Source organism: Grampus griseus, assembly GCF_964374135.1.
Source record: "Grampus griseus genome assembly, chromosome: 16".
NCBI classification, from domain to species: domain Eukaryota; kingdom Metazoa; phylum Chordata; class Mammalia; order Artiodactyla; family Delphinidae; genus Grampus; species Grampus griseus.
Genome location: NC_139010.1, coordinates 55848006 through 55860257, shown reverse-complemented (window position 1 = coordinate 55860257; position 12252 = coordinate 55848006). Strand labels below are relative to the sequence as shown.

Here is a 12252-nt window from a genome sequence, read left to right as displayed (position 1 = left end):
TACACCAATCTTGGACTGCAGTTTAAACAGACAACTCACTCTTGTCCTTTTGTACTTTTGCTTATTTGTTTCACGTGACAGGAATGCCTTCTCCATTTTCATCAGAATGAAGCAAAAATCCACCACCTTCTTCATGAAGCCTTTCTTTATCATCTCAAGTGATTTATTTCACTTCCAAACACCCCCCAGCACTTGCTTTCACTATCGTATGGCACATTTTGCCTTCTACTGAATACACTATATTTTTTCTAAGGACTAATAAAAGTTCTTGAATGTTAAGGCAGCTTCCCCAATATCTTTGTTTGCCCACAGTGACTAATACAAGACAGATGCTTAATAAATATTTAAATAAAGTAATTATGTACTTACCTAACTGCCTTTCGATCCTAAAAACAGCACTAGTACAAGCAGCTAAGTGATTAGGCAAGTACTCAGAAGTGGCAAGTCCCCACAGACATTGAATACCTAATTCTCACTCTGGAAGGAATTCCAGGCCATCCTGTGTAACCCCATAAGGCTAAAAAAAATGGCATTATTCAGATGCTTCCTAGAACTGCTCCAGCTATAAGCATATTTGAGGGAATTAGGGCAATTTGAAATAACTCTCTGTTAAGTCAGAGACTCATCCTGCTATCCTTTTTCCACCAAGTTAGAGCTAAGCTGAAATAATCACAACTTCCCCTATGTTGTGAAGGGCTTTTCGAGAATATAGCAAAGATGAGGAGCAGCCAAGCAATAGGTTACATCATATTAGGCAACAGAGAGAACCTCCATCTTCCCAGAATGGAATATCATTCTAGTCCCAGAGGACTCAATAATCACCTGGTTACCAAATATCCATCTTGATCATAATCACTGCCTGAACCTGCTAACTCCAATTCGACTAAAACCTAATAATGGAAACACAAACACCTTCACTTCCACCTCTACAGTCCTGACCCTCAACCCCCTCCAAAAAATAAAGTAGAATGGAGTATTAGATTTTGGAAATGAGTGAGAATTCACTTTCAATCCAAAGACTGCTATAAATTAAGTATTACTTCGGAACCAAATGACCCTAAAGTATTAAGATAATCAGTAAAGAGAATCAAATAGAAGGTTAACTGTTCAGAACCAATCCATTAAAATAAAAGAGAAATTATTACATTTGCTAGTGACAAACAGAGTTGCCTTTTGGATTATACATAAATAAGAACCATTGCCACCGCTCTATATATAGAAAGTTAACACTATATTTGACTTACTTAGAACTCTTTTCCTAAAGAACAAAATTACATACAATAGAAGAGAAAATATGAGACGCAACTGATTTTAGTTGGGAGACTATCAACTATATATTACTGCTCAGACTAAAATACTGATCTGCACTCTGGACTCTAAATAATCTCCTGAACTTTACTACCTCGAAAGTGGATATTTGGAGTTAACAGAATGCTTTTAAAGAAAACTGATTACTAGATTAAAATTCTCCCTCAAAAAAAGAATCTAAAATTTGATATTCAATTCAGATACTTACAGAAGGATTTTATTAGTTAAAAAAAAAAAAACCCAAAATCAAAAAACAAAAATGTCTTGTCAAGCAGCAGTAACTCGCCACTAACACTAAGCAATGACTGATAAAAAGGGGGCCTGAGGCAAAAGGCAAGGATTCAAAGCAAAAAGAATCAGAATAAGATAAACAACCATCTAAACTAAAGCAACAGTAATTTAAGAAATCTATAGGGTTATAGTTTTCAATTTCAAAATCTTTTAAAAACTAAAAAGCCCTACTGAAAAAAAAAGACCAATCATTAAAAAAGTGAAACAAATACAAGAACTAAAAATTCTTCGAAATAATTTCAGGATTTTGTATTAACTTACAATTCTGAAAACTCATTAATTTCATGATTCTCAAAACCTCTACATGCCTTATAAGGTCTCATATGATAGTTACAAATAACACATAATTCAATAAGTGCTAAAGCTGATGTAACATTTTAGCAAACCTAAGATAGGTTTCAAAGAATAAAACAAGCAGAGACAGAGCAGAGTAAATGATAACTAATAACCAAAAGGCTGATTCCTGGACGGCATGATAACTAATAACCAAAAGGCTGATTCCTGGACGGCAGAGCTGGGCTGGGATTGGCAGGAGGCAAATTTTCAAATATATCCACAAGACAAATTACACCAAAAAACGCATTCATACTTTTATTATTTACACAAGTATATGTTTTAAAATATACTTTTAACCTGTGGACAACCAAAGTGATATCAGATACTGTAAAGCATTGTTGCCTGTATTAATTTTGATAGTACGGTCTAAACCCTTAACAAAATTCACATACATTTTCATAATGAAACACCGCAGAAATGGAAAGGTTTATATTCTCTAACTAAAGGTTACCTTATTTTTCACTTGTTTAAAGTTTCAGTTCTGTTTTTTAATCTATTATAGAAAATATCCCTTGTGGGACATTGTAAAGGGCATACCCTCCTGTCAAGCCAGAAAGCTCAAACACAAAGACACTGAGCTACCAAGTGCTGTAATTCTTCCAAACTGAGCTTCTCCACACCCCCTCTACCCTTCCCCCCAACAGATATGTCTATTAAATCAGTGTCTGTTCTCCCCCTCGCACAACAAAGAGAACTTCTCACCGCATGAAATTGCCGCTGAATGGACACCAGAAAGCAGGATTTGCATAATTCCTTCCAACGAAACCCTGTCGGGAAGGAGGGGATGAGGGGCCCAAGCGAACGGAAAGAATCTCCTAGATTCTGTTGGGAAGACCAAGATCATTCCCCACAGGGGGGATGGGGGGCGGTTTGGAATTCTGGGCCTCCCCGAGGACTGGGCGTGGGGGACGGAGGACGACAAGAGACATTTCCCCACACATCAGCAGCACCGAAGCAAAGATGGGGAAATAACAATGCTGGAGCACAGGAGAGTCAGACACAGGACGGACTGGGGCTAGGGGGCGGCGGGCGGAGCGGAGACACCACACGGGCCACTTACTTTTTGGAGGGGGGTTAAATATATGAGTTAAGCCCTTATGGTCCCGCCGGCCGCCGCACAGAGGGAAACGGGACCTTGGGAGAGAAAAACAGACAAAACACACAGTGTGAGAGGCGCAGCTCGGCCGCCCAGCCCCTCCCGGGGCGACCCCGTCCACACTCCCTCCTGCCCGCACGGAAAAAGCCACCCGAGGCGGCCTGAGGTCCGGGAGGCGGGCGGCGGACGAGGCTCTCGGCGAGGCGGCGGCTCCGGAAAATCCCCCAGGAGAAGACAAGAACGACCCCTGCTCCGGCTTCCCGGTCGGACCCGGTCCCACCCCCCTTCCTCCCGCCGCGCACACACCGAACACAAATACACACACACCGACCCGAGCGTCGAGGATTAACTCCCCGGCCGCTGCCGCCGCCGCCGCCCGCAGAGGAAGTGCAGCCGCTGCCCCCCGCGGCCATGACACCCCACTTGGCTCGGTCAGGCGGACCCGGGGCCTGTGACAGCTCCGGCTCCCTCCGCCCCCATCTCCACCTCACGCCTCGCACACGCCCGAGCGCCGGGCGCCCGCCCGCCGCCCGTGCACGCAGGAGCGCGCGCCGCCGCGGCACGTGGGGGAGGGGCGGCGTGCGACGCGGAAGGCGCCCGCCAGAGAGGAGCCAGGGGGTCGAGCCGCGGCCACGCACGTCCCCAGCTCTCGCGTTGGGCTCTGCGGCACCGGCGCTGCCAGTGGCAGCGGCGCACGGCAAGCCTCCACAATAAGCCAGCTGCGGCGCCGGGCCTGGAGGGAGGGAGGGAAGATGGGAGGGAAGGAAGGAGGAGAAGAGGAGCACGCGCTCCCGCCCGAGAGCCCGCCCCGGCGAGGGCGCGCGGAGGGGAGGGGCCCCCGCGCGCGCTCAGGCCCGAGCACGGGGAGCCCGCCCGGAGGTCGCGCGCGCCCGCACTCCGGGGGGTGGGGGAGGGGGACGCCCAAACCTAAGAGGGCGGGCGGGCCGGAGCAGCAATTGCTCTCTCCCGGCTCCCTCCCTCGTTCCGGGCGGCCGGCGGCGGGGTGGCCCGAGAGCCGGAGGCAGCCGGGGGAGGGTCTCACCTACACAGTGAATGAGCTTGTGGCGCCAGGAGTCCAGTTCTTGCCGAAAGCCGCGTCTCTCAACGGAGCATTGCTGCCGCCTACACACCCTCGCCATCTTCTGCCGCCCGCCCGGCCCTGCCTCCGCCGCGGCCCCGCGCACGCCCAGCCGCGTCGCCCGGGGCCGCGCACGCACCCGCGGCCTGGGCGTCGCACCTCCCGCCGGGGGCGGCGCGGGGGCAGGGCCGGCCTCACCTCGCGTTGGCCCCGGCGTGGCCGGGGGGGCGGCTTGGGCGCGCGCCCGTCCCGCACTCAGCAGTGCGCGATCTCCCGGCTTGCGGTCTCCGCGGCCGCTGCCGCTTCTGGCCTTCCAGAAGGCGCCTTCCAGCGGCCGGAGCTGGGCCCCGCCGGTCCCGTGCTGACAGCCCCTAAGGCCACGGCTGTCCCTTCCTTTCCCTTCCCGGGGCTTTTTGTTTCTTAAACCAGCCCCATTTATCACTTCCAACCTGCCTATCGCCTGACACCAACTGTTGCAAGTTCTGTGGTAACTGCTTCCCTGAACTTCTAGATCGAAACCGCTCCTCCCCGGAGCCTATTTAAGAAGCAGAATTAAGAATAAATGCCTGGATGCCCGTGGAGGCACTGAGCCCTAGAGTTTTCAAAGGTGAGGCTACATTTTAAGTCATTGAAAGGCAGCCGGCATTCGTAAACCCAGTAAAAAATTGAAATCAAATGTTTTAAGTTAATATTTAAAAACCAGGAGATTTCTATTAGCAACGCTGATCACAGGCAAAATTCTAAAATTGGTGTATTCAGAAGCCCTCCTGTGTTGTGTCGAAAGGGGTTTTAAAAAATTGTGCTAAAGTGAGAATGATATTTCGAAAGAAGGCTTAATTAACAATAATTAAAGCAGAGTGTTGGAAATTAGCTTAATATTTCAGGAAAGAACTCGAAGAGAAATATTTTCGATGGCAAGAGGATTTTCAGGTGAAAACCTGGGATAATTAAATCACCCTGTGCAGGGCACTACCTGTTCCATTTAAACATGGTGCTGATTTTAATTACTTGACTGTTATTTGGGAGAGAAAGAGAAAAGAGAGAAAAAAGATGGAGTGAAAAAGGAAAAGAGAAAGTGCGGGGGCAGGAGGAACGGGAGTGGAATGCAAAACCAAAGGAAAAAACAACATAGACCCCTCTTTACCAATAGGCCCAGTACCCTAGGATTCTGACCTCTTTCCTGCTTTTGGGGTTTAAGATTAAGGATGGTGCGTTCCTGCTTTTAGATATTTAAATTTAAATTTGAAGACAATTTTAATTTCTGTAGTAGGTAAAACAAAAGTCGTTAAATACTTGACATCAAGGATCCCATTGGAGTATAGATTTTTGTCTTTTCAAAGGCAGTGGTCCTGGTTCTCTGAACCAGGCGCTTGTGGAGTGGCGTGTCCATCCACAAAGAGATAGACTAGGTGGGGCTCTTAGGTAGGAGGGGTTTGAGGTTTATGAATAGAAAGGCACCTTCAGCCCCGCAAATCTTAAAACCAATGATTTTCCCACAATTCTCAGAAGTCAACAATATTTCGTTGGATTAAAAGTACGTCAAATGAACAAACTATTAAGTCCGGAAGTATTGGGTTTCTGTGTACGTGAAACTATCCTGAGTGATGAGGGGACAGGACAAATTCAAGATAAAAGATTACTAAGGGCAGCCGTCCTGCGCGTGTGATGGCAAGACGTCTAGTATCACCAATCTGAAGCTTCCTGTCTTCACCGCTAGGTGGTGCGTTTGAGTCTTTGCTAGCTTTTAACCAAGTTCCTATGGTTTTTGGAAGTATGTTTCATAAAGTTTCAAATAAATGAACAACATGCTACTCTAAAATGAGTTAATAATTAATATATTTTCCAATAACCCCATATAAGTTGTTTAAAAATCATCAAGTCAAGGGTATTACTTCCTCAACACAATCTCTTTACGAGTCTCAGACATATAGATTAAGAGGATCCTAGAGACTTCAGAGATCAGCTCTAAAATAAGGTATAGATTCTCTAATTTGAGGTATGGAATTGGAAGCCCAAATAAGTAACAGCCACTCCTCATTTCCCCTGCTCTCCTCAACCCCTGGCAACAGCTAATTTACTTTTGGTTTCTATGAATTTTCTTATTGTAGACATTTCACATGAATGGAATCCTACAACTTGTGGTCTTTTGTGACTGGTTGCTTTCACCGAACACAGTATTTTCAAGGTTCATCCACGTTGTAGCATGTATCAATACCTACTTCCTTTTTATTGCCAAATAATATTTCATTGTACAGATATATGATGTTTTGCCTATCCATTCCAGTTAATGGATATTTTGATTGTTTTCACTTTTTGGGTATTATAGATAATGCTGCTATGAATATTTGTGCACAAACTTTTGTGTGGACGTATGTTTTTATGTTTATTTTATATATGAATCTGTATGGGAATTCCCTGGCAGTCCAGTGGTTAGGACTCGGCGCTTTCACTGCTGGGACCCAGGTTCTATCCCTGGTTGGGGAACTAGGATCCCACAAGCTGTGCCGCATGGCCAAATAAATAAATAGATATGAATATGAATATGTACCATAAGTATTTTGAAATAATTTCAAATTACAGAGAAGTTGCAAGAACTCCCATATCCTCTTCACTTAGATTCCCTAAGTATAATATCTTAGCACATCTGCTTTCACTCTGTGTTTGTATCTATATATATGGTCTCATTGTTTTGGTTGAGTCTTTTTATGAACAATCTTATAAAAATGTATAGACTTGATACCCTATCAGCCCTAAACATCCAGTGCGTATATCCACAAAACAAAGGCGCTCTCCATCATAACCATTACATAAACTTCCAAGTCAGGAAATCAACATTGATACAACACAGACTCCATTAAAATTTCACTCTCTGTCCAACGATGTCTTTTTTCCTTTTCTGGTCCAAAATCCCATCTAGGAACTTACATTGAATTTAATTGTCATGTATTTCACTCTCCTTGAATCTGGAACAATTTCTGTCTTTCCTTGTTTTTTATGACCTTGACAGTTTTTAAAAGAACAGGCCTTTCATTCCATAGGAGATCCTCAACTGGGTCCATTTACTGTTCTTCATAACTAGACTCAGGACATACATTTTTACAAGAAAACCACAGAAATGGGGCTGGGCTCTTCTTTGCATCTCCCTGGGGGCTCATGATGTCAACTCTTCACACCACTGTGATGAGAACTTTGCTCATTTAGTCAGGTGGTCTTTTCCACCATAAAAATCACATTATTTCCTTTGTACATGATAAATATTTTGTAGGGAGATATTCTGAGATTATGCCAATATTCTGTTCCTCACCTCGCCCACCAGCCTTAACATCCATTAATTGCTGTCTGAATCACTCATCACAGTGATTATGATTAAATGGTGATTTTCTCAGTCCATCATTTCTTCTGTAGTTACTAGTTAACATTCTAATATAAGGAAGAGTTTTCCCTTCTATTTATTTATTTATTTATTCATTTATTCACTTATTTATTTCAGTGTGGACTCCTATCTCATTCAATAGGTTGTAATGTTTTACTATAGCTGTTTATTTTCATGTTCAGATTGTCCCAGATTTGGCCAATGGGAGTCCCTTCAAGCTGACTTTTTGTCCTGTTGGCATATCCCCATCATTCTATAAACATTTCCTTACTTTCTGGTACAACTAGTTGTTCTAGGCTCATTTTGTATTTTCTCTGCCTCGGCTCTGTAATCAGAAAGCTAGATCTAGGCTCTCAGTGTGTTTACTGCTATGGGGGTATCATGGTGCCTAGGTTCTTTCAGCTGTCAGAGCTAGGAAATATATGTATGTGTATGCCTATATTTATCTCTATTTCTAAACCTATTACTAAATATATTTAAAAGCGGTGAGTTTACACTGATGCAGTCGATGCCAATCCAGCACCTCTGAGTACTTGTAAGACTTTCCCTGCTCTATATTTGTAAATCCCCTTTTGACAGTGAAACCAGGCTCCCATATATTTTTTTTCATATTGATTTCAACATATATATAATTATTTGCTTGATCCCCTCTGTATTTAACAATCCCCTGATTACACTGGCTGCCTCCTTGGCCTGTTACTTCTGCAGTTCCTTCTCCAGAGCATCATCTGTTTGGCCACCACCCAAATGTCATCTACTTGGTACACCACTACCCCGTGGATGTCAATTCTCCTCACATTGAATGGCATACATTCTGTGCCATTCCAACCAAAATTCCTAAAGGAACACAAAAAAAAAACTTCCAGAATTTATAAAGAAAAATAAAGATCTGTGAATAATTATGATGTCAATTTTTAAAAAGAAGAGCAAAGAAGAGTATGTTAGACATGGAGATGTACAGCCTACATCCTCCTTTGAGGAAGAACTCACTGCCCAGCTGCAGGGAGGGCAGCTACTATACAGCCTCCAGCTCTCAGCTGCTTCAGGGTCAGCCTCATCTGCTGGGAACTCTCTTGCCCAAGGTCACATCCTTCCAAGGCTGCCAGGATATGGCGACTGAGGGCAAGTGAGCTATAAAAGTCTGGCCATTTCAGCCTGATGCAGGACACTCTGATGATTAATAGTATTTGTTCCAAAGTGTTTCACTGGGTTGCCGGAGGCTTTATCAACCTGCATCTTAGTTCAATTACTTTCTCTGCCCAATTCTACTTCCTTCCCCTCCCTTTCACAGGTGCTAACTTTTAGTAAACCTTTTACATCCCAAAGTCCATCTCAGATTCTGCTTCCAGACAATCTGACATGTGGCAGGGAGAGAGTCACTCTGCTAGAGTGGTACTAGCATTACTCTGGTACTAGCATAGGAAGAGGGAGATCATGGAGAATAATGTCTTTGTGGCTTTGGTGTGGGAATAACTTTGTAAACCAGACCCCCTCAAAAAGCATTATATATCTTAATATATAATAAATATATATAGTATTTTTTACATCAAAATTAAGTCTATAAAGGACACCATACATACAGATTTATGTCAAGAATTTAACAGATACTTGATAGACTAGAAGATATTTGCAACATCTAAAACCAACAAGGAATTAATATCTAAAATATACAGGGAAATATTCCAAATCAAGAAAAATATAGGTAACCCAATAGAAAAATGGAAAAGAGCATAAGTGGGAAATCCAAAGGTATGAATACCGTATGGCCCACAGGTGTGGGAAGAAATGGGTTTCACTAGTTATCACAGAAAAAATAAAACTATGAGATGAATCTAAAAGTTGTCGATGTCATTGAGAAGTAGGAACCACATGTGAGAGTGTGAATGGGTACAGCTACCCTGAGAGCAAACTGGCCATACAGATCTATGTAGATCCCATGATCCACGGTCTTAGAGCCTGAGATAAGAATTTAAATTTGAGTAGTCTATTTCAGAGATGATTCCAGGAAACATCAGTATGGAGTGGGGAAGTGAGACAGAAGAATAAGGAAGACAGTTAAGGATGCATTCTTAAATTGCTACTGTGGGCAACTGGAATAAATCTCTCTGGGGAAGTCTAAGACACAGTGCCTCAGATAAACCCACCTCAAGGGTGAGGGACCTGGAGTATACATAAGCCCCTTAGTCATTGGTTGAGATCTACTCTGAGTGCGGGGGAAGGATTAATTCTGTTCATAGACAGAACAGGCTCCAGGAGCCAGAAAGCCCTCAGATACAGAAATGCAGGTGCTGGTAAATGGAAGTCTTCGGTATCTGTATACCAAAATGGTAAGGTCCAAGAGCATGTGAGTGGGGCATTAAAACAGTATCTGCTACACCCAGTAATCCTGCTCCATTCTGGCTATCAGAATGTGGGCATGAGTGAGGTATGCCACTAATGTTATGTGCAAATTTAAGTTTATGAGGTATTTTTCCGAATGACAATAGAATTAATTGACTAAGATATAAACAGTTTCAAGAGGATGTAGGGATAAACCTTAAATATCTTTAGCATTATTTTTTTTAATTTCTTTTAAGGAGTGAGTGTGCCGTTTTTCCATAAGCCTTCGGAGTCATATCCTATGCTGATCTACAGTTAACTAAGTATATAGTACTATGTTCATTTGCTTTTCAGGAAAAAACAAACAGTTCACCATTGTCTTTGTTAGGTAATTGTAAGAAAAAAAGAATCACCAGAAAGAAGTTATTTATAACTAGGTAGCAAACAAAGGTTGTTTCCATGGAAAATGTGTTACAATTTTTAAAGACTGAAAAGGTATAAAATGCAACTGAGTTAGGCAAAATAAAAGTATATAAAACCAAAGGAAGTCCTCAAAGAAAAGTTTAATTTAAATAAGAAATGTAAAGCTTGGTAAAATCACAAAAAGCACTTAAATATCCTTGCTGAACTTCAGCAAAATGTGCATTTTAAAGTTTATATCTGATACTTTTCCCATCTAACAAAAACAACTCATTACTGAGTAACCACTCTAATTTGTTTTCATTTAATCTTTTAAAAGATTGGTTATTCAGAGCCTGCTATGTGTCAGCTACTCAAACAAATGGGTGACTTGTTCTGGTCAATGAACTAACTGTGAGCAGAAGTGATGCATATGACTCCCAAGCCAGGTCATTTACATGTGTCTGAAGATGCAAGTGCAGTGTGATTAGAGGTTTAGATCAGCTTCAAGGATGGAAGCAGAACAGATGGAGCTGGGTGTAGAATTCATGTCTGCTCACTCCTTATACAATTGTCTTTCAATGCTGGCCTATAGGACTATGATATGATATGATATACGGTATGTGATATATGATATAATGCTAGGTTATCAAAAAGAGTAATTTTGGGACTTCCCTGGCCGTTCAGTGGTTAAGACTCCATGCTTCCACTGCAGCGTGAATGGGTTCGATCCCTGGTCGGGGAAATAAGATCCTGCATGCCTCACGGCATGGCCAAAAAAAAAAAAGAGTAGTTTCATCATTGTGGATGAATCTTAATTATGTTCCTTGCAGACAATACAGTAATTATTACTGCAAAAAGACAATGCAGACATCTTAAGTACCTATCAGTTTAGGAAAAAAATCAGAGTAACTTATACGAATTTGTGGAATAATGAAAGGAGCTACATTATCACTAATAATGATAGAAGGACGAATAGTCGTCACTATTTATTGAGTGAGGACTCCAAGCTAAGTCCTGAGCTAAGCACTTTACCTGCCTTATTTCATTTAATACTTAAAATAATTCTACAAGTTAGGTACTATTTTTTATCTCGTTTTAGAAACAGGGAAAATAAAGCACATGGAGTTTAAATACCTTACTCAAATTGACACAACAGGTAGATGAAGGAATTTGAACTCAGGAGATTCCAATAACTTGGTTCTTATCTTTTTCACTGTAGTGCATCACAGATCAAGGTAAATGCTAGCTTGGCTTTGTATGTATTAAAAAATAGCTGTCAAACTTCCCTGTTATTTAGTCTCTATAAATTAAACATTGTGCTATTGACATTTAACAAATACTTATCCACTAAATCTTTGAAGTTTTACATTTTATTGAAATTTCTGTATCTTCAGAGCATGAAAGCTCTTGGGCTGACTCATTACGGTTATTTTTGAAAGGTGATAAAAGCATTAGAATATATCTCATAATTCTGCTAACCAATTCACACTCTTTTCCAAAAATAAAATCCTGTTACTATTCTTTTATTTGGGATTTCTCCCTGAAGTGCCTTTTCAAAAGTTCGAGCACTGTTATTTATCACTAAAACTGTGTTATGCTGAATGACTTATATGGTTACGTATGCTATGACTCTTATCATTTTGTCTGAAGCACAGGTCTATAATTTCTTCTCAAACATTGTCTTATTGATCCAATTAACAGTTCTTCCCAAATCAACTGAAATGCAGAAGTAACAAATTCCAAGGCACACACTGTGGAAGACTTGAAGTACTGTAGATACAGTACAACATAAAACAAGGAACAATTCATCTATTCATGGGATGGATGACATTTCATATTCAGAAGAAAGAGAATGAGTACCCTAAAGTGATGAATGACATCTCGATCTTTTCCTCACATTTATTTTTTTTAAAAAGAAAACAAGTTCCACAAGTTGCTTGCAGTTGATGTCACCTTAGCATAAAAAATTTCCCTTACAACTCTTCTTGAAAATTACTCTGTACATCTCTCTGAAAGCTTTTTTTTTTCCCTCCTCCCGCCCCACTCTCT

The 12252-nt window shown here is 42.0% G+C and overlaps 1 protein-coding gene across 2 annotated transcripts in view; it reads right to left on the bottom strand.

Moving 5' to 3' along the window:
* The window catches only part of LCOR (ligand dependent nuclear receptor corepressor), a 125968-nt gene extending 121787 nt beyond the window's left edge, over positions 1–4181 (bottom strand). For both annotated transcript variants that reach the window (XM_082674101.1, XM_082674102.1), the window contains exons 1-2: positions 4074–4181; positions 2996–3069 (exon numbers count right to left, since the gene is read on the bottom strand). The gene's annotated coding sequence lies outside the window, so the exon portion shown is untranslated. The remainder of the gene's footprint in view (positions 1–2995; positions 3070–4073) is intronic.
* Positions 4182–12252: the final 8071 nt, after the last annotated feature.